General features: G+C 39.1%; 1 protein-coding gene across 12 annotated transcripts in view; it reads right to left on the reverse strand.

The window, feature by feature from the left end:
* PTPRT (protein tyrosine phosphatase receptor type T) overlaps positions 1–20,428 on the reverse strand; it is a 1,135,643-nt gene that overhangs the window by 382,999 nt on the left and 732,216 nt on the right. The window lies entirely within an intron of this gene.

Consider the following 20,428-nt stretch of genomic DNA (forward strand, 5'->3'; position numbering starts at 1 on the left):
ATTGAACCCACTGTCCTCAAGGTGACTCGTGAGCCAAGCAAGAGTAATTTAAGGGAGAATGTTGGCATCACAAACCATCCTGAAGAGGGTTGAGAAGACTGGGGAAGGTGAGGTGAGGCAAGTAAACAATGCTGGCTGTGAAAAGGAGGGGAATTCAAACCATAACAGGAATGAGATATGGAGCCAAAATAATGACCCTCTTAAAGGCAAGAGAAGTTATGATTAAAGCAACTAAGAAAAAAATTCAAAATAGAAGCTGGGTGTGGTGGCCCACGCCTATAATCCCAGCACTTTGAGAGGCCAAGGCGGGCAGATCATGAGGTCAAGAGATTGAGACCATCCTGGCCAACATGGTGAAAACCTGTCTGTACTAAAAATACAAAAATTAGCTGGGTATGGTGGCAAGCACCTGTAGTCCCAGCTACTCGAGAGGCTGAGGCAGGAGAATTGCTTGAATCCAGGAGGTGGAGGTTGCAGTGAGCCGAGACCATGCCACTGCACTCCAGCCTAGTGACAGACTGAGACTCCATCTCAAAAAAAAAAAAAAAAAAAAAAAATCAAAATAGAGGTAAGAAGGAGAAGAGTGAGAAAGAAAGAGGAGATAACTGACAATGGTAGGGTCCTGAAAGCAAGAGCAGGGGTGGGTTGAAAGAAGGGTTCTCTCCTTTTGTGAGAGAAGAGGAGAGGATGGAAATGTGCTAATGTTTTGTACGGAGGAATTGAAGTGTCCTAATGGCTCTGTTTTCTTGAGAAGTGGGGTGAAGCCATCTACCAAAAGTGTAGTGGGGGACGAATTGCATCAAGAATTTGGAAAGACAGGAGAAGCTTTAATCACAGAGAGTAGAAAGCAAGAAGAATAGAGAGATGAAAATTCTATTCATTCATTTGAGGAGAGTGTGTCTGATGGACAATAAGAAGGGTCTGTCTGATGAAGACGGTGAGCATGAAACTCGAGCTAATAGATCTTGGTCTTTCCAATCTGGAGAAAATTCTCTTCTTCACACCAGATCAGATGAATGGAAAGTACAGATGAATAGTTGTTTTATAATTTATTTATTTTCTGTTTTATCCCCATCTTTTTACACCTTACACTTTCATATTTCCAAAATTACTGTGTATACTATACATGGTAGAAATCTAACTATTATTCCTTACAATTTTCTCAATTGTAAAGGACAATTAATTGACCAGTCAAAACTTGCCCCAGTAATTTCAAATGCCATCTTACCACCATATTAAATTATTTTATATTCTAGCGTATGTTGTTTGGCTTTCTGTTCTATTTCACTGAGTTGTAGCTTTTACTGTGACAGTATTTCTCTATTGCATTAAGATGACATGTTTTGATACTTGGTAGAACAAGTCTTATTCTTCTTTTGCAAAGCTTTTTGAGGTATCACTACCCATGTATTCTTCCAGAATAATTTAGGAAGAGTTTTATAAAATTTCAAACATATTTCATCAAAATTTTTACTGCAGTTGCATTTTTTTTCTCTTTTTTGGGAAGCAGAGAGTATCACTTTTAACATGAGTCCTTCTATCTAGTAAACCGTATAAATCTTCATGTATTAATGCTTCTTTTTATGCCCCTCAGTTAAAAAGTTTTTTCTTTTATTTCTTACAAGTTGCATTTCTAGGACTTTATTATTGTTCATATTGTTTTTGTATTATATTAAAAAGTTTCTTTTATAGTGTTTTGCAATATATTAAAAAGTATACATAATAATGTATGAAGAGTTCAAAGAATAATTATTAAATACACATGTGCCCACTATCTACTCTAAGAAATAAAACATTACTATACTATTGAAGCACTGTTTATGCCCATCACTATTGTCTCCTTTTTCCTTCCCCATCATTAAATAAATAAATAAATAAAATAGGTACTACAGGTACTATCCTGATTTTTCTTTTTTTTTTTTCTTTTTCTTTTCTTTTCTTTTTTTTTAAGATGGAGTTTCACTCTTGTCGCCCAGACTGGAGTGCAACAGCGTGATCTTGGCTCAATGCAACCTCCGCCTCCTAGGTTCAAGTGATTCTCCTGTCTCAGCCTCCCAAGTAGCTAGGATTACAGGCACCCATGACCATGCCTGGCTAATTTTTTTTTTTTTTTTGAGACCCGGCTAATTTTTGTATTTTTAGAAGAGATGGGGTTTCACTATGTTGGCCAGGCTGGTCTTGAACTCTTGACCTCAGGTGATACACCTGTGTTGGCCTCCTAAAGTGCTGGCATTATAGGTGTGAGCCACTGCGCTCGGCCTGAATTTTCTCTTAATCATTCTCTTTATTTTTATTTGGAGTTCTAAATATATACATATATTCCAAGACAATATATCATTTAGTTTTTCTTGGTTTCTTTTAAATCTATGTGGATTGAGTGTTTTCTGTTATATGATTTGCATTTGTCACTCATCATTTTGAGATTCATCTATTTTGATGCACATAGTTGTATCTAATTTATCTCCATTTTATAAATATATTCTTATTTATTCCACCATTCTACTGTATATGAACAGTAGAGTTGTATCCAGGTAGGGCTTTCTTACAATATAATTTATTAGAATACTTTTGTATATTTGGTTGAACATATATATAAGATTTTACTAAGGTACACTTAGGAAGAGAGGGTCTATTCCAATGACTGAAGGGCTTATCTTTGTTTTTTACAGTGTAATGCCAAATTGTTTTCCAAAGTGGTGGCAGCACTGCCCCAAGCAATGTTCTGAAAGTTCCTACTCCTCTGCATCTTTATAAACATTTGGTACTATCAGGTTTTAAAATTCTAGACCATCTAGTAAGTGTAAAACAATACTTCATTAAGGTTTTACATGCTTTTACCTATTTACTAGCATCTTTTAATGTTTGTTGGATATTAGCCTTTTCCTGTTGTATATGTTCGATACTGATCATTTTATTGGCTATATGTGTTACTGAAAAACTTCTTTTAATTTGTGTCTTCTGTTTCTCTTTATGTTACCTTTGAATATGGATCAGTTCTTAATTTTAACGTACTCAAATTGATCAGATTTTCATTTTTGTATGGGAGAAAGAGAGAGACAAATTTAGGAGCAGACACTGTTGATGGCCTGCTTATATCCCACTGAATAATGCTTATTGCAAAATACAAATTTACCTAAATGCTGTGGGAGCCCACTTGTTCTCCATGTAGAAAAAGCAAGAAGTGCCAGAGAGTTAATGCCCCGAAGACATCCTTCAAGCAATGAAAGACAGGAAGTTGATGGATGAACATCCCAGTTTCCTTACTACTTGGCCAACCAAGTAGTAACTCTGAGACATGTTTTACTAGCACTTCTCAAACTATTTCAAACACTGAAACCATTGTGATGATGACAATGATAATTCCAAATCCATTGTGGACTCATGATGTCATAAAATACAATAAAAACAAATTAATAGGGAAGTAAAATTTTTAAGTAAAAGTGAAATTTAAAAAGCAAAAAAGAAAAATAGTAAGCTCCTTCTTTTTAAATACTTTCTCTTTCTGTACTTGTCTTGTTATGGATTAGAGAGTCAATGAGTCAGTGCTGGTCCTTGGACCACACTTGGAATAGCACTGTTCCAGAACTCAGTTATTCACATGGTAATTTTTTGTTAATATATTTTGTATTGACTTTCTTCCCTTTCCTGTTTCTCTTTCCCTCTTTCTTATGAGTGTGTCCTGAGACCATCTCCTAAATAAACTACTTCCATTTGTATCCTTATCTCAGGGTCTCCTTCTGAATAAACCCACACAAAAGAGTTTTTCTTACGTAAGAAACACTTTCTCTATCCTGAAGTCATAAGAATATTTTTCTAAATTTTCATTGACATTAAGAGTTACTCCTTTAATAAAATGTCCTCAATTCATTTACAACTGTGTTACTATGTATAACATGAGGTAGGAATCCAATTTTAATTATTTCACCTCATCCTAGGGAGATTGAAAAAAATATTTTTAATTCCTCAATTGATCTGCCTGGTAATTTTAACTTCTGTCACATTTCCACATATGTATGGGTCTACTTCTATGTTCTCTCTATTATATTCAATTGTTTCTATTAGACTTTCCCTGTGTCAATATCACATCTTAATTAACAATGAGGTGTAAGTCTTGCTATCTGGTAAAGTCTACTACTTTGTACTTCATGTTCATGACTGTCTTGGGTACTCTTACCTTTTCTCCTTACATAAACATTTTAGGACTAGCTTGTACCTTTTCAAAAAATGTTTGGTCTTTGAATTTTAGTTGCATGTGTTATAGATCAATTGGGAGATAATATCATGTCTTTATAATAATAGGTTTTCTCATCCATGAACATGGTATATCTTTTATTTAGGCCTTCCTTAACATCTTTCAGTGCTTTATACATTTATACGTACATCTTGAAAACTTATGTTAAATGTATTACTAAATACCTTATATTTTTATTGCTATTGTACATAATGTCTTTAAGAAAATACCACATACTTGTTAGGTTAATAGAAATGGAATTGACTTTTTAATGTTAATGTCTTGGCAAACATCCTATATTCTTATATTAATTCTAATAATTTGTTTGCAGATTTCTTTGGGTTATCTATGTAGAGATAATTGTAGCATCTGTAGTTAATAATAGTTTTGCTCTTTTCCAATCTTTTATTTTCTTATCTTCAATGATAGCCACCAATACTGTCTTTAATAGAAATGATATGTCTATCTCCAATTTCAAAGATAATGATGATATTGTTTCATCTTTGAGTATGATGTTTGTAGGTTTTTTAGTTATCTTTATCAGGTTGAGGGGGCCATTTTTATTCCAGGCATACAAGAATATTTTGTTTTTTAAATCATGCTAAGAAGTAACTGATGCTTTTTCTGTATCTCCTGTAGTGATGATATGTATTTCCCCTCTCGTAGTATGTTGCTGTAGCAAATTACACAAACAGATTTACTAAAGTTAGACTAACACTAATTTTTTAAACTATTTTTTGCATATTTACACAGTTTCAGGTCATTTGCTAATATTTTGTTTAGGTATTTGCATATATTTTTTCTCATAAGCTTTTCTGCTTTTAATATCAAGGTTATAGTCTTGTCATAAATTGAAGAGGGAAGTGGTTCTTCTTTTTCCCTTCTCATAAAGTGTATAAGATTGGGATTACAAACTCCTTGAGTGTTTGACTGATTGCACTTGTGAAGTCACCTGGGACTGATGTGTACTTTGTTGCAAAAGTTTAAATTACTGATTCTATTTCTTTATTTGTTGTAAAACTATACAGAATTGTTTTTCCTTAAGTCAAGTTTTTTAATAATATTTTGCCATATCACCTAAATTTTACATTTATTGGTATAAGATTATATACACTATCATCATTTATCTTGGTTACTATGAAATAAACACAAATGCATAAAACAAACATCTCATTAATTTTTCAGTACTGAACTTCATACCGTGACCTTGCTTTTCCTTATACTTTTCACTCCTTAAGCACACATCCCTAAACGCAATAGAGTTTATCATCAAATAAATAATGATAATAAATAGCGCTAAACTCTTTTACAAAGGCCAGTCTGGGAGAACTAATACCTTTACAATGTTAACTTCCATTCCATGAACATGTTCTATCCCAGGATTTATTTAGATATTCTTACTGATCATGTGTATTAGTTTTTTTGTTTTGTTTTTAAAAATCTTGTTTCTTGCTTCAATTGTTAGGGGGTATTTGCTTTGCACTATCAGATTTGTTCTTTACAATAAGAATGAAAGCATTTTTAAAAATCTGTCCAGTAACCTTTCCACATGCAACCTTATAAGAAGTGGTGTGTGATGGTCTGGTTTAATGGGTCATTCTGCTAGTTACCATGTAAGTCCTTATTTTAAGTATTTCCAACTGACAAGGAAAGGAAAGAATTTAGATATTTTCATACATTACTTGGCTGGATAAGGGTTCTGTCTGACCTGTGGGGCAGTGGTGTGAGGGGCAGTTAAGGAAGGGAAATAATTAGGCAGCAGGAAGATTCTCCATGGCAAGAGGGCTTTTCAGGTGTTTTGAGAGGCAGCCTGAAGTTAGTTACCACAGACATTGCCCTTTCCTATAATTGTTTCTTTACAATGAGATCCTTCCACTGAAGCCCTCTTTTCTTATTTGCCATATGCCCTGAATGTAGGCTTGGAGGGGGAGCTCTCGTTCTCTGCATCATGGACTAGCAAATAAAGATGACCAGGGCACTGACCTCTCTCCTTTCCCCATTCCCACCCACCAGCTCCAACGCCCACTCCTGTTTTTAGCACTGGTTGGTCAAAGTTGGAGGTACTTATGCATGTAGACTTGGAAGTCTTTTCCTCCAATTCCCTAAGGGGTTTTCTTTCCAAGCAGTCTCAGCTTAGTCATCTCTTTCCCATTTGGGACTCCCTCCCCCATGACGTCTTGCGTTAATTCTTTCAGGAGCAGCCATGGCATCCTCTTACGGTTCTCAGGGCAGGTACAAGGGTGTTTTTCTCTATATTTCTTTAGGACAGTAGTTTAAGAAGAGTGATCAAATTGGCATTTCTAATCAAAACTCTTATTGTCATCACTGAGACCTATAAGGCAGTATTGTAGAATTAAACAATGATCATGGGTTGAAGCCACACTGCTTGGGTTTATGTCCTGTTCCCACCACTGTATTACCTTGGCCAAGCTGCTTAATGTCTCTGTGTCTCACTTTCCTTACTTTAAAATGAGGATAAAAATACTACCTACTATATAGGTTGTCCTGGGGATTTGATATGTTAATATACACAAAGTGCTTAGCTAGGTGTCTGGCACAAAGTAAATACTATGTATGTTTGATACTCCCCCTGGCCCCATTGCATTCTCTGAGAACAGCTCTAGGGTAGCCTAGAGATCACTAATTTGATTTTTTTGTAGAGACAATTAAGATTGTTGCTATTTCCTGTGATGTCCTTACCTCAATCTGCTCTATCCGAATGATGTTATATTGCTAATCATAGAAGCTATATCTTCTCATAGCTTACTGAGCTTTCTACAGTCTTCTTCTGATTTCTATGGTAAATAATCTTAAATCTAATTTTTCTGTGAGGACTGAGAATTCATTCATTCAATAATGTATTTATTGTGTCCTTATTTGTCTACCTGGCACTGTTCTTCTAAGTGCTTGGGAAGCAGCAGTAAGCAAAACATAAGGAAAAAATCTTGTCTCTGTGGAACGCATTCTAGTGGGAGAAGACAGATAATAAAACATATAGTGAAATATACAGTATGTCAGATGATAATTGCTATGGAGACACCCAAAGCTGGAAAGAGGGACAAAGAGTGTGCTGTAGGAGGCTTCTAGTTTTTAATAGAATGGTCTGAGAAGAGCTCGCTGAGAGGTGACATTGGAATAAAGCCTTGAAGAAGCTGAAGGAACCGTCCTGCTTATTTGGCAGAACCTTACTGTAGCCAAAAAGGATGGCAAGTGCAAAGGCCCTGAGGCAGGGATGTCCCTGATATATTTGAAGAGAATGATGACTGAATTTGCATAGTGAGGCACAAGTAGCAAGAGATGACACAGAGGCAAACAAAAGTGGGAATTCTGGTCACCTGGAGCATGTGAGCTACCGTAAAGCTTTGGGTTTTTAATCTGAGTGACAAGAGAAACCATCAGAGGGTTGGGAGCAGAGGGAGTGATATGATTTGCTTCATGATTTAACGATCATTTTGGTGCTGTGTTGAGAAAAGAATGCAGCGGCCAGAGCTGAAGCTGCAAAGATTATTTAGAGGCTGCTGCAATAATCTGGGGTGCAGAGCACAGTGGTTTGGACCTAAGGGGTAGTAGTAGAGGCTGTGAGAAATGGTCAAGGTCTTGACATATATTGCAGGATGAACCAAGAGAATATGTTAGTGGTTCAGATGTGGGGAACAGCAAGGCTGCTGCTTTGTACCAAGCCACGGGGTCTCAATCAAAAGCGATAAAGGGTGAAGAGGTTCTCTTTTTCTTGAGACAGGGTCTTGCTCTGTCACCCAGCCTGGAGTGCAGTGGTACAATCATGGCTCACTGCAGCCTTGACCTCCCAGCCTCAAGCAGTCCTCCCACTTCAGCCTCCTGACTAGCTGAGATCATAGGTACACACCACCATACCCAGCTAATGTGTGTGTGTGTGTGCAAAGATGGGAGTTCACCATGTTGCCCATGTTGGTCTCGAACTCCTGGGCTCAGGCAATTCACCTGCCTTGGCCTCTCAAAGTGCTGGGATTACAAGGGTGAGCCACCATGCCCAGCCAGAAGGGGTTTTCTTTGGAGATGTAAAAGCCAGGGCCTCAGTTCTGACAAAAGTGAGAAGTCAAGGTTTTTGGCTCGAGTCACTAATAAAACAGAGTTGCCATTTACTGATATGGAGAAGACAGTGGGAAGAACAAGTTGAAGGATGATCACAGGCTCATTTTTGAATGTGTTTAATTCCACGGGCTGATTAGCAATCTAGGCGGAGAGGTTGAGGAGACAGCTGAATAAATGACTCTGGAGGGCTGGGGAGAGGCCCGGCCTGGAGGTATCAATTGGGAAAATTATTAACATATGGATGGATTTTAAAGCCAGGAGACTGGGAGAAATAATTAGCGAAATGAATGTGGATCCAGGATCAGCAAACTATGGCTCTCGGGTTGAATCCAACCAGCTGCCTGTTTTTGAAAATAAAATTATATTGGAACACTGCCGCACCCATTTGTTTATCTATTGTCCCTGGCTGTTTTCCTGATACAATGGTGGCATCGAGTAGCTGCTACAGACCCTCTCATGGATAAAGCCTATACTTTAAGACCTGGCCAACCTCTGGTATGGATACGAATGGGAAAGAGTCCCAAGAACTGGGCCAATAAGGTTGGGATGTGATATGGTTTGGCTGTGTCCCCACCCAAAATCTCATCTTGAATTGTAATCCCCATAATCTCTACATGTCAAGGGAGACACCAGGTGGAGGTAATTAATTCATGGGGGCCATTTTTCCCATGCTGTTTTCATGATAGTGAGTGAGTTCTCAGGAGATCTGATGTTATTATAAGTGTTTGGTAGTTTCTCCTACGTTCATTCTCCTTTTTGCCGCCTTGTGAAGACAGTGCCTTGCTTCCCCTTCACCTTCTGCCATGATTGTAAGTTTCCTGAGGCCTCCCAGCCATGCTGAACTATGAGTCAATTAAAGCTCTTTCCTTTATAAATTACCCAGTTTTAACCAGTTCTTTATAGCAGTATGAAAACGGACTAATACACGCTGTTTAAAAGGAACCAGCAAACTGTAATCCCAACATTTTGAGAGGCTGAGGTGGGAGGACGGCTTGAGGCTGGGAGTCTGAGATCACCTTGGGTAACACAATGAGACCCTGTCTCTACAAAAAAAGTAAAAATAAAAATAAATAGGCCGGGCACAGTGGCTCATGCCTGTAATCTCAGCACTTTGGGAGGCCGAGGCCGGTGGATCACCTGAGGTTGGGAGTTCAATACCAGCCTGACCAACACGGAGAAACCCTGTCTCTACTAAAAATACAAATTTAGCCGGGTGTGGTAGCACATGCCTGTAATCCCAGCTACTCAGGAGGCTGAGGCAGGAGAATGGCTTGAACCTGGGAGGCGGAGGTTGCGGTGAGCCAAGATCGTGCCATTGCACTCCAGCCTGGGCAACAAGAGCAAAACTCCGTCTCAAAAATAAATAAATAAATAAAACAAATCAATTAGCTGAGCACGCTTGCACGTGCCTATATGTGCCTATCCCACATGTCCTAGCTACCGGAAAGGGTGAGGTGGGAGGGCCATTTGAGCCCAGGAGTCAGAGGACACAGTGAGCTGATCATACCACTGTCCTCTAGCCTGGGAGACACAGTGAAACCCTATCTTTAAAACAAAAACTAAAAGGAGAAGCCACTGCAGAAGGAGAAAATCTAGAAGTGTGTGATGAATTGGAAGCAAAGTACAAAAAGTGTTTTAAGGAGGATTTAACAACCAGCTGTGTCAGATATTGCCAACTGGTTAAGTAAGAGGATCTGACTCTCTGAGTAATGACTATTGGATTTGGTGACTTGAAGGTCACAGGTGATCTTGAAATAATTGTTTTGGTGGAATGGCAGGGATCTGAGTTACTTTGGTTGAATGGATTCAAGAACAAGTAGAAAGAATGGATGCATAAAGAGGGGATGGAATAGTAGCTTGAGGAGAAGACAGAGCTGGGTGTTTCTGTTTTTTTTTTTTTTTAATCTTTTTAAAGATGGGAGAAATACAGCTTGTGTGGAGGGTGAGAAATATATCCAGTTACAAAGGGAAATTTTGATGTAGGGTGGAAAGGGGACAATTGCTGGAGCAATGACATTGAGTTAAAAAAAAGTAAGTGGGATTTGCTGCATTAAGTAGCAAAACTGGCCTTTATTCAGAAAACAAATGGTTCATCCGTAGAAACAAGGAGGTGAGGGGGAGGTCAAATAGGTGGGCAACATGTGGGCAATGAGAGCTGGAGGGAATTTCTTCGAATGGTTTCAGTTCCTCAGTCTATTAGGTAACAACGTCATCTGTGGAAGCGAGAACAGGTGCATGTGCTATTAGTCTGAAGATAGGAGAAATATTCTCTGGGAGACGAGAGGGATGAATGGGCCAGGGAAAGACAGTATTGCCAGGCAGCTTTAAAAGCCAGCTCCAGTGGTGCTTCTGGCTTCCAAGTGAGAGTGGTTAGCACAGTGGTGTGCAGCAGCTACGGAAGGAAAGACCTAGCACAGGCAGGAAATCAGATGGAGCTAGGGTTGTGAATAGCTGGAAATGAGAATGAGGCTAAGGTGTTGGGGGATTATGCAAGGATGTAACTGGAATGATCAGCCGAGGAATTTAAGCTGGGTAGAGAAGGGAATGAGGGCAATGAACAAGGTAGCAAGTCCTAGTGGGGCTGAATTTTTGGAGCTACAATAGTAGAGGGAATAAATTGAAAAGAGAAGAGATGTGGTCAGAGTGAAATGTTTAAAAATGAGATTACAGAAGAGTTAGAGGTTATTTAAAAGTGGCCTTTTACCCAGGGCAAATGGAAATTTTGCATAGATCTCTTGTTTTGTTTTTCCTGAACACCCTGAAATAAAAAGCTGTCTATGATGTCTGATGTTGGCCACACACCACTTAGCAAAGCTCTTGGCAGACAGTAAGTTAAGGGTTTTACACATAGACTTTCATGTACTACAGCCTCTGTAGAGAGGCATTTTACAGACGGGGCACTAAAGTGTACAGAATGCGAGTCCTTTAACCAAGGTTGCATAGTGAAGTAGTGGATGAAGCCTGGATATAGCTCAAACTCTTCTATTTCCAAAGCATTTCCCAAATCACCCCTTTCTTCTATCACCTGGTAGATCTGTGGGTCCAGGAGGCTGAAAGGCTGTCATAGCATCTTTAAGCAGCAAAATCAGGATGTCTCACCCCAAGTAAGAGGCTCTTTCCACCCACCACATTGCCATTCCATAGTCAAGATGTCCTGAGATAGACTTGCTTTTCTTTGATTAAACTAGGTCTCTCTCTCTCTCATTGTAAAAAGACTTCTCGGCAAAAAATTCCTTTTTTGTCTTATCTTCTAATTCTGTGTCCCTTTTCCATTCCTTTTTCTTTGTAATTCTTTAATGAATCCACATTTTCCCTTTCCACAATTTCATTTCTTCTTCTATTTAACAGCATGGAACTTTCCATCCTTTTGACAGAGTTCTACAACAAAGGTTAATTACTTTATAATTTCATTCTCTTAAAAAAAAGCCCACTAAAATTGCTAATTTTAACTGTGCTTCTTGTCAGTGGGTTCATGTAAATTCACTGTAATTAAACCAGATGTTTTCTTGTGCCTTAAAGTCAGGTGGTAATTTAAGGAAAATTTTCAGTTCAACATAAAGGAGGACAGAGTGTTATCAAGGGAAGTTCTCTCCTCTCCCCTCCCTTCCCCTCCTCTCCCCTCCTCTCCTCTCTTTATCTCCATTTCCACATCTGAAAAGGGGTTAACAATGGTGAACTTTGGGGGTAGATATGAGAAATACCAAGGCAGTATATATAAAAGCAGATAGGCATGTACAATTCAACAGGAGTTTCCCTTGATACTTTTCTTGTCTATGTCATTTTTTTGTCTCTCCACTTCAGCTGCCATATTTGTTTTTTCGTTCATTATACAGAGGCTTGGAACTAACTTAATAAGAGAGATTTAGATAATTTTAGTCTCGTATTTCCTAGTTGTGTTGGAGAAAATATATTTGTTCCAGATAAATCTTTACATCTTAATTAACTATAGACTTTTAATTGAACTATACAGTGGTATGCTACTAAATGTTTCACAACCTGCTCTCCAGGGAAAAATAAAAACAAAAAGTTTGCCAATTTCCATGGTGTAAATATTTCCACCATGGTTGATTTGAAGCAACGAATGTGGTACTACTGAACTTGGAGGTGGGAAGAGATGCAAGCTAGTCTGAGTTAGCTTTGAATATAGCTAAAAGACGTCATACATATCCCCCATCTTCACAAACAATACCCATAAATGGGACACTATGGGATCACGAAAAGGGCATGGACTTTTATGTGGAATGGTCATTTATTCATCCGTCTATTCATTCAACAATGAGCCCATACTATGGATTACCAGAGTGAACAACACAAAACAAAGTTTCTATTCTCATTAAGCTTATATCCCTTATAGAGAGATAGTAAAGTAATCAATATACAGCATGAGGTAGAGAAAAATAAAACAGGGAACAGCGGTAGAGGTTTTGGCCAGGTATAGAATTATACATTGGGTGGTCAGGGAATGCCCTTCAGGTAAGATTTTGAATTCTATTTACTCCTTTTCTGCACAACTGTATCAATAGCATCTACATCAAAGTATTTGGGAATTGACTGTAAGAATGGAGAGTATCAGCACAATGCCTAGTTCATAGTGGGCATTTGAAAAACATAATTGCATTTCTCTTTGCCCTTTATAATATCTCAAGACCATCTTGGTAAACATCTCAAATGTACTGAGCTCTAATAAAGTGATGCCTTCAGGACTCACTAAGGTGTGAATAGCTTTCACTCTTACACTAAATGACTCTGGACTGCTTTACTTATTGCCTTGTTGTTATTGCTTTTTCTGCTTTTTCTCTCACTTTTCTCCTTTCCCGGTTTACATGCCACATCTTGTTACTACAGATGTACTCATCCTTAGCAACATGCAGCCTCCTAGCTTACTGTGACCTGAGAAACCTGATCATTGGCTCATTAGAAATGTACACTTAATAAAGTTACTCATTCCTGAGGCATGTCAGTCTTCCTTACAATTCAAGTACATGAGCTTTTTAAAAAGTATGATGTTAAATGAAATAATATATGTTTTGTATGTGATTAACTGTATTAAATATCAATTATAGTATATATTATGTTATTAATTATAATCAATTACATTATATGTAATTATTATATGGGATTCTACATTTCCTTATTTGTAAAATAGAAAAAACAACACTCTTTGCTCCTTCACATTTAGTGTTCAGATTAAATGAATCTACATTGCTAGTGAAAACGCAAAATCATACAACTTCTATGGAAGAGTACCTCTCAACAGCTAACAAAACTGCGTATGCACTTACTCTGTGACTCTTGCAATCTCACTTTTAGGAATTTACCCTAAAGATACAATTGCCACAAGTACCAAACAACATATGCACAATGCTATTTGCTACAGTATTATTTATGATAGTAAATAATGGAAACAACCTGGGTGTCCACTGGATATTGGTTGAATAAATTACAGTATTTCCATCAACACAATGAAATACCATAGAGTCATAAAAAATAAAGAGCAAATTCTGTAGTAACTGATATGAAGTGATTTCTAGGATATACTGAGTGAACAAAAACACAAGATGCAAAGTATATCAATTATGCTACCTTTTATATAAGAAGTAGGAGGAAGAAAATATTATGTATTTTTTTGCAAAAAGAACTCTAAGAAAGATCAACCAGAAAGGAATGAAAATAGCTAACTTTCAAGTGTGGATTGCAATAGTGAAAAGAGACAGGAATGGTGGTAATATTTTTTGGAATATATGTTTTAATGTAGTTTTTTAAAGGTGTTTTTATTTTTAATTTAAAGTTCTGAGATACATGAGCAGGAAGTGCAGGTTTGTTACATAGGTAAACGCATGCCATGGTAGTTTGCTGGACCTATCAACCCAACACCTAGGTATTAAGCCCTATATGCATTAACTATTTATCCTGATGCTCTCCCTCCCCACACTCTCCCAACAAGCCCTAGGGTGTGTTGTTCCCCTCCCTGTGTCCATGTGTTCTCATTGTTCAGCTCCCACTTACAAGTGAGAACGTGCGGTGTTTGGTTTTCTGTTCCTGTGTTAGTCTGCTGAGGATAATGACTTCCAGCTCTACCCATGTTCCTGCAAAGGACATGATCTCATTCCTTTTTATGGCTGCATATACCACATTTTCTTTATCCAGTCTATCATTGATGGCCATTTGGGTTGACTCCATGTCTTTGCTGTTGTGAATAGTGCTGCAATGAACATATAGATGCATGTATCTTTATAATAGAATGATTTATATTCTGTTGGGTATATACCCAGTAATGAGACATAGTTTTTACTTTTGAAACATGCAACTGTTTTGCATATTAAAAACAATTAAATTAAATTAAAAAGCATAGGTGGAAGGCAAACCTTTAAATGGAAACAAATGAACATAACTGGGTATCAAATTGATAATATAACCATACAGAGAAAAGAACTGAACTTTTGAACATAGTATTCTCACTGCATACCCTCAGTGGTATACAGCCTAAGGAGAGAAAAACTGAAATCTTTAACCTAACTTAATATAATAGCTTTATTGTTTTTTAGAGGGATTGGTGTTGTAATTCTGAAACTATTTTATGTGTGCTTCAGGATGGAGCAAATGAAAACTATGTGGATGTTGAGCATCAGGGTTCTCACTGCAGGAGAAGGGAGATATATGTATATAATGTGTTGAATTTGAATCAGTATGAGCTCATGACTTAAAACAAAAATAAATTATACTCCCTAGCTCTACCTAGTGAAAGAACCTAGAGGCAATAACGCATCACTGAGCACACCTAAGAGGTATATCTTAGTGCCAAAATACCACTCCCCACTGAAAGCAACCAAAAATCCCTAATAAGTGGTTGGCTTCAGGTCTGGGGCAGGGACGTTAAAAGGTAGTCTAGAATATTTTTGTTGTGCCAGAAGCAAGGAAGACTAATCAGAACATGTCAAAAGGACCTGGGAATCAGCTTGAAGAGACTGCCACTGGCCATATTTGAGGCAATTTGAGCAACACAGAGAATGGCAGTAGAGGATTTTAATACACTGAGTCAAAAATGATCTATGAATCAACAGAGAGACCAAAAACAGGGAGGAAGATGAAGAGAGAAAAAAACTCTTCTCTAAAGAAGAAGGCTAACTAGTAAGCGTAGAGAGAATTATAGATGTTAAAAGCACCCTTTTGTAAGCACCAATGTAATAACTGGTTCAGGTGAAGAGTCTCGGGGCGTGTTAAAACCATTGAGTGAAAGCTTTAAGGGAATACAATACTCATTCCATCTCAAAGTTTCACTCCAAGGATACTTCACAAAAGAAAAAAGGTGCTACATTTACAGTGGAGGGACCCGGCAGTTCTTGTCTTATCTAAGTGACCATATGTGACATCATCAGTACTGGGACTCCCTGACATTATGAACTTCTTGACAATATACAATGAGAAATATACATCACCAATGTAACGGTTTTGCCAAAAATATACTGAACCCTGGTTTTGTCACATAGAATCAGGTTAAATATTATTAGAAATGTAAACAAACTGTATATTACATGATTTTAAAATTAATACAATTTATTAGAGGTTAAATAGCATTCTGGGTATGTAGCAGAAAGTTCTTATTTTTAGGTCTTGTATGCTAACGGGTTTAGAAATCAACTGTCATGATTTCTGCAATTTACTTTCAAATGGTTAAAATATTATATGTATTCATAAATATATTTACATAGCATATGTCACCTATCATGTAGATATAAGATACACACACACGAGTAAATGCAGCAAAGTGTTTACAAATGTTGAATCTAGATGAGAGGTTTATAAGTCTCCTTTGTACTATTCTTTCAATTTTTCTAGCTTTGAAAATTTTCACAATAAAATCTTGGGCAAAAGGAGTACAGGAGCCACTGTATATAACATGTCTATCCGTGCCTAGCACAGTGTACGTGCTCAATAAATAGCAGCCAAAGTGAGCTGCCAAGCAAAACCATCAACATGGTTTTCATCTTTCAAGGTGCAAGCAAACTGTGGTTTTGTCTGAGACATTTGTGGAAAAGGGAAAAATAAATAATCTGTTTAGTCTCTCATGAACAGCTGCTACCCAAATGAAGCCATGGGGCTCAGCAGCCATGAGCTGCTCTCTAGTGCTGGATTTCTTCGCGGGCCCTCAAATGCACTGAGGTGCTGAAATTACCAATTCTGCAAATTCCCCAGAAGACAATTTTGTGGCACGGATGACAGCAGCATGAATTCAGCCATTCAGCCAACTCAATCCTAAAGGTTGCTTGCTGGCTCCTGGAGGGGAGTTTCAGTTAATCTACTAGAGCCACGCTCTAGCCTCATCTTGTCCTTGAGGTGAATGAGTTACCCAGCCAGCAGAAATGGTGCCTCTTCCCTCTTTAGAAAGAATGGAACCTAACCCTGGCATACAGCAGGGTTCTACACTGAGACTCTACTTCAATCCAGTGGGTTTTAAGGCAGATCCTCAGAATAGTTACAGAACTGAGGAATCATGTCTAGTATGTTGGTGTTTTTAGTATGATAATGTCCACACATCTCCATAGAGCAGGAATTGATGTTTTATTAATGATGTTTAATTAAAATTTAATTTCAAAGCATTCCTGCTCTCATGTTGTTTTGATAAAGGCTCTTTCTCTTGGTGACAGGAAGAAGAAAGAGAGAAGTTAAGGAACGCCTTAAAGCTGGACTTGGGGTTTGCCGAGGCACAGGGAGGTAATCCTCAAAGAGCAGCTCAAGGTGGGCAAAGCATCTTTAAAAAGGTGCCCTGAGCTGCTCCTTGGGAAAACCTTATTGTTCTTCTCCTGAGTCCTGAATTTTCATGCTGATTTTCAGCAGTGACTTCTCCCTCTCTAACAACCAGAAATTCCCTGTGAATATGAGTCACTAAACCACCCTTTTGCCCTGACTCTGTTTCTCATATCAGGCACCAAGCACACTGCCACTTTTTGAGCTTCTACAGTGTATTTCCCACAACCAGTTAGATTTCTAGATGTCTGAACATGTCTAGAGCTCTGAAGAGGTTTCCTAGGGGAGCTGGGAACTTTCTCAGTTGCCGGGGATAGATGCTCCTTTTTTTTTTCTCCTGTGATTCACCACAAATGTAGTACCTTATAACATGCTGGGTATTAGTCCAATTTCTTTATATATCATCCCACTTAATGTGCATGAGAATCTATAAGATAGGTACTTTAATTATTCCTTTTTTGTTTGAGGCAGAGTCTCGCTCTGTCACCCAGGCTGGAGTGCAGTGGCGTGATCTCGGCTCACTGCAACTCCGCCTCCCAGGTTCAAGCGATTCTCCTGCCTCAGCCTCCTGAGTAGCTGGGACTACAGGCACGTGCCACCATGCCCAGCTAATTTTTTGTATTTTTAGTAGAGACGGGGTTTCACCATAGTAGCCGGGATGGTCTCAATCTCCTGACCTCATGATCTGCCCGCCTCAGCCTCCCAAAGTGCTGGGATTACAGGGTGAGCCACCATGTCTGGCCAATTAATTCCATTTTACAGATGAGGAAACAAAGGCACTAAGAGGTTAAACAACTTGTCCAGGCATGCTTGGCTCCAGAGTGCACATTGTCTGACAGTGCACAATTCTACCTGCTGGAGGAAGGGGCTACAGATTTCTGAAACAATGAAGTCAGATCTAGGGAAATCTTCCTAGAACTGGAAGTTTTACAGAGTCTACTCCAAGGATGACCCCAAAGTCCAGTGTGCAGAGTCTGCAAAGAGGATGGCTACGAGGATGAACTGGAAGGGTGTAAGGGAGGGATGGATCATCAAAGTAGACTGTGTAAAACTTCCAGCTCTAGGATGCGACATGGTGGAAGTGAGAATTAGGGGCAGGGTGAGAAGAGGCTGGCACTATTTCCCTTATCTTCTCATGAGATTTTGTAGCTGAGAATGTCAATCTGGGTTCTACTCAGGGCCATAACTCTGAGGTATTTAGAACTTGCTTAGATGAAAGAAGAGTACTAGATTCTACTGAATCCCAGGAACACACAAAGAAAGAAGAAAATGAAAATGAAAAAAGAAAACATGTACTAAACAGAATTGCCACAGTAGAGGCTCTGTCTTCAAGTTCTAAGGCTAATCTGAGTCAAGCCGGGTATTTTCTTTATGCAGCTGACAATACCAGTGCTCTGGCTAGACCTTTCAGATCTCTTTATACCATTTTTGTGAGACTCTATCCTTTACCTGCACATGCAGAGAGACAAAAGTTACTGAAATTTTACCTCTGAATCTCTCCTCCCCATCCCAGACCCTAACTGTTGGCTGGCAGCTTCCTTGCCTAACTTAGGACAACTGTGATGCATGGCCCACCCTGAACAGTTCCCAGAAGGCTCAGGTTGCAGCCAGTTTTTGCTGGACTTAGCCAAAAGTTGCACCTTGGCTTTCTCCCCTTCCTTGTCCCACTTCCCTCACTCCCCTCCCAGTCTCCCCTGGGAAAACTTTCTTAATCAGTCACGTGCACATGAATCTTCATCTGAGTCTGATTCTCAGGAACTATCTAAAGCCATCCCATAAGGCAAGAGGCAGCCTGGGCTGGCTGGAGGGGAAACTGAAATATGATCATGGGGAAGTGTTTCTCAGGTAAGCCCTGGAACTGGCGAATTCTATGCTATCACTAAGGTAACTGCAGTGAGCCTGGGAAGAAACATCCAAGTCAATCTGGGGCAATCAAGGAAAGCTTCCTGGAGGAAGTAACATTTGAGCAAAGACTTGAAAGGTCAATAGAGGTTTCCTTGCAAACATGGAGGACAGGTCATTCCAAGCAGGAGAAATGGCATAGGTAAGGACAAAGAGGCAGGAAAAGTTATGTGTTCTAGCAGTAGTGACTCTAGGTTCTTGGAGTCTCAAGTTATGAGGAAGATAAACTGCAGGAAGCATACACATTAGAAATGGGGGTATGGAGGTGGAGTGGGTTTGGGAGGGAGACATGGAGGCTCCTAGGCTGACTTTCAGGTCTCTATCTTGAGTTACTAGGTGCAGTTCATTGAGATAAGGAACACAGGGAAAGTCAGTATAGAATTGGAGATTAGTACATTTTCAGATACCTTGAGTTTGAAATGACTGTCATCCAGCCAGGTGAATATTCAGTTCTGGGTGCATCCAATGTGTACGCTAAGCTTTTTATATGTATTTTCTGTTTTTAATTCTTACATAATTCAGCATTGTCTGACTTCCAAATTCAACATGTTTAAACAATGTGATACATGTTTTATTTTTCTGGAGGCATCAGTGCAGTCAAACCTTGGACAGAGAAGGTGGTTGATATAGTTTGGGTATTCGTCCCCTCCCAAATCTCATGTTGAACTGTAATCTTCAATGCTGGAGGTGTGATTGGATCATGGAAGTGGATCCCTCATGGGTTGGTGCTGTCTTCGCGACAGTGAGTGAATTCCCCGGAGATCTGGTTAAGTGTGTGGCACCATACCGCCAATCTGTCTCTTGCACATGCTTTGGCCACGTAGTGTGCCTGCTCCTACTTCACTTTCCACCATGAGTAAAAGCTCCTCAGCCTCCCCAGAAGCCAAGCTATGTCAGTGCTATGCTTTCTATACAGTCTGCAGAACTGTGAGCCAATGAAACCTCCTTTCTTTATAAATTACCCAGTCTCCGGTGTTTTTTTTGTTTTGTTTTTTTTTTTTTGGTAGAGATGGAATCTCACTCTGTTGCCCAGGCTGGAGTGCAAAGTGTGATCTCGGCTCACTGCAACCTCTGCCTCCCGAGTTCAAGCAATTTTCCAGCCTCAGCCTCCTGAGTGGCTGGGACTACAGGCACATGCCACCACGCCTGGTAATTTCTTTTGTATTTTAGTAGAGATGGGGTTTCACCATGTTGCCCAGGCTGGTCTCAAACTCCTGAGATAGGCAATCCACCTGCCTCAGCCTCCCAAAGTGCTAGGATTACAGGTGTGAGTCACCACACCTGGCCGCAGGTATTTCTTTATAGCAATGCAAGAATGGTCTAACAGACTGGTATAAAGCAAGAAGAGGAATGGGGGTACAAAAGGGCCAAAGCTGAGTGCATGTCTATGGCAGAGCTGTCACTGTGATGGGAAAAGCACTCCCTGGAGGTGTGCAATGCACAGTTTACATAGTCCTTCATTGAAGACCTTAGAAAAGA

The sequence above is a fragment of the Pongo pygmaeus genome, chromosome 21 (genome assembly GCF_028885625.2).
Source record: "Pongo pygmaeus isolate AG05252 chromosome 21, NHGRI_mPonPyg2-v2.0_pri, whole genome shotgun sequence".
In the NCBI taxonomy this organism is placed as follows: domain Eukaryota; kingdom Metazoa; phylum Chordata; class Mammalia; order Primates; family Hominidae; genus Pongo; species Pongo pygmaeus.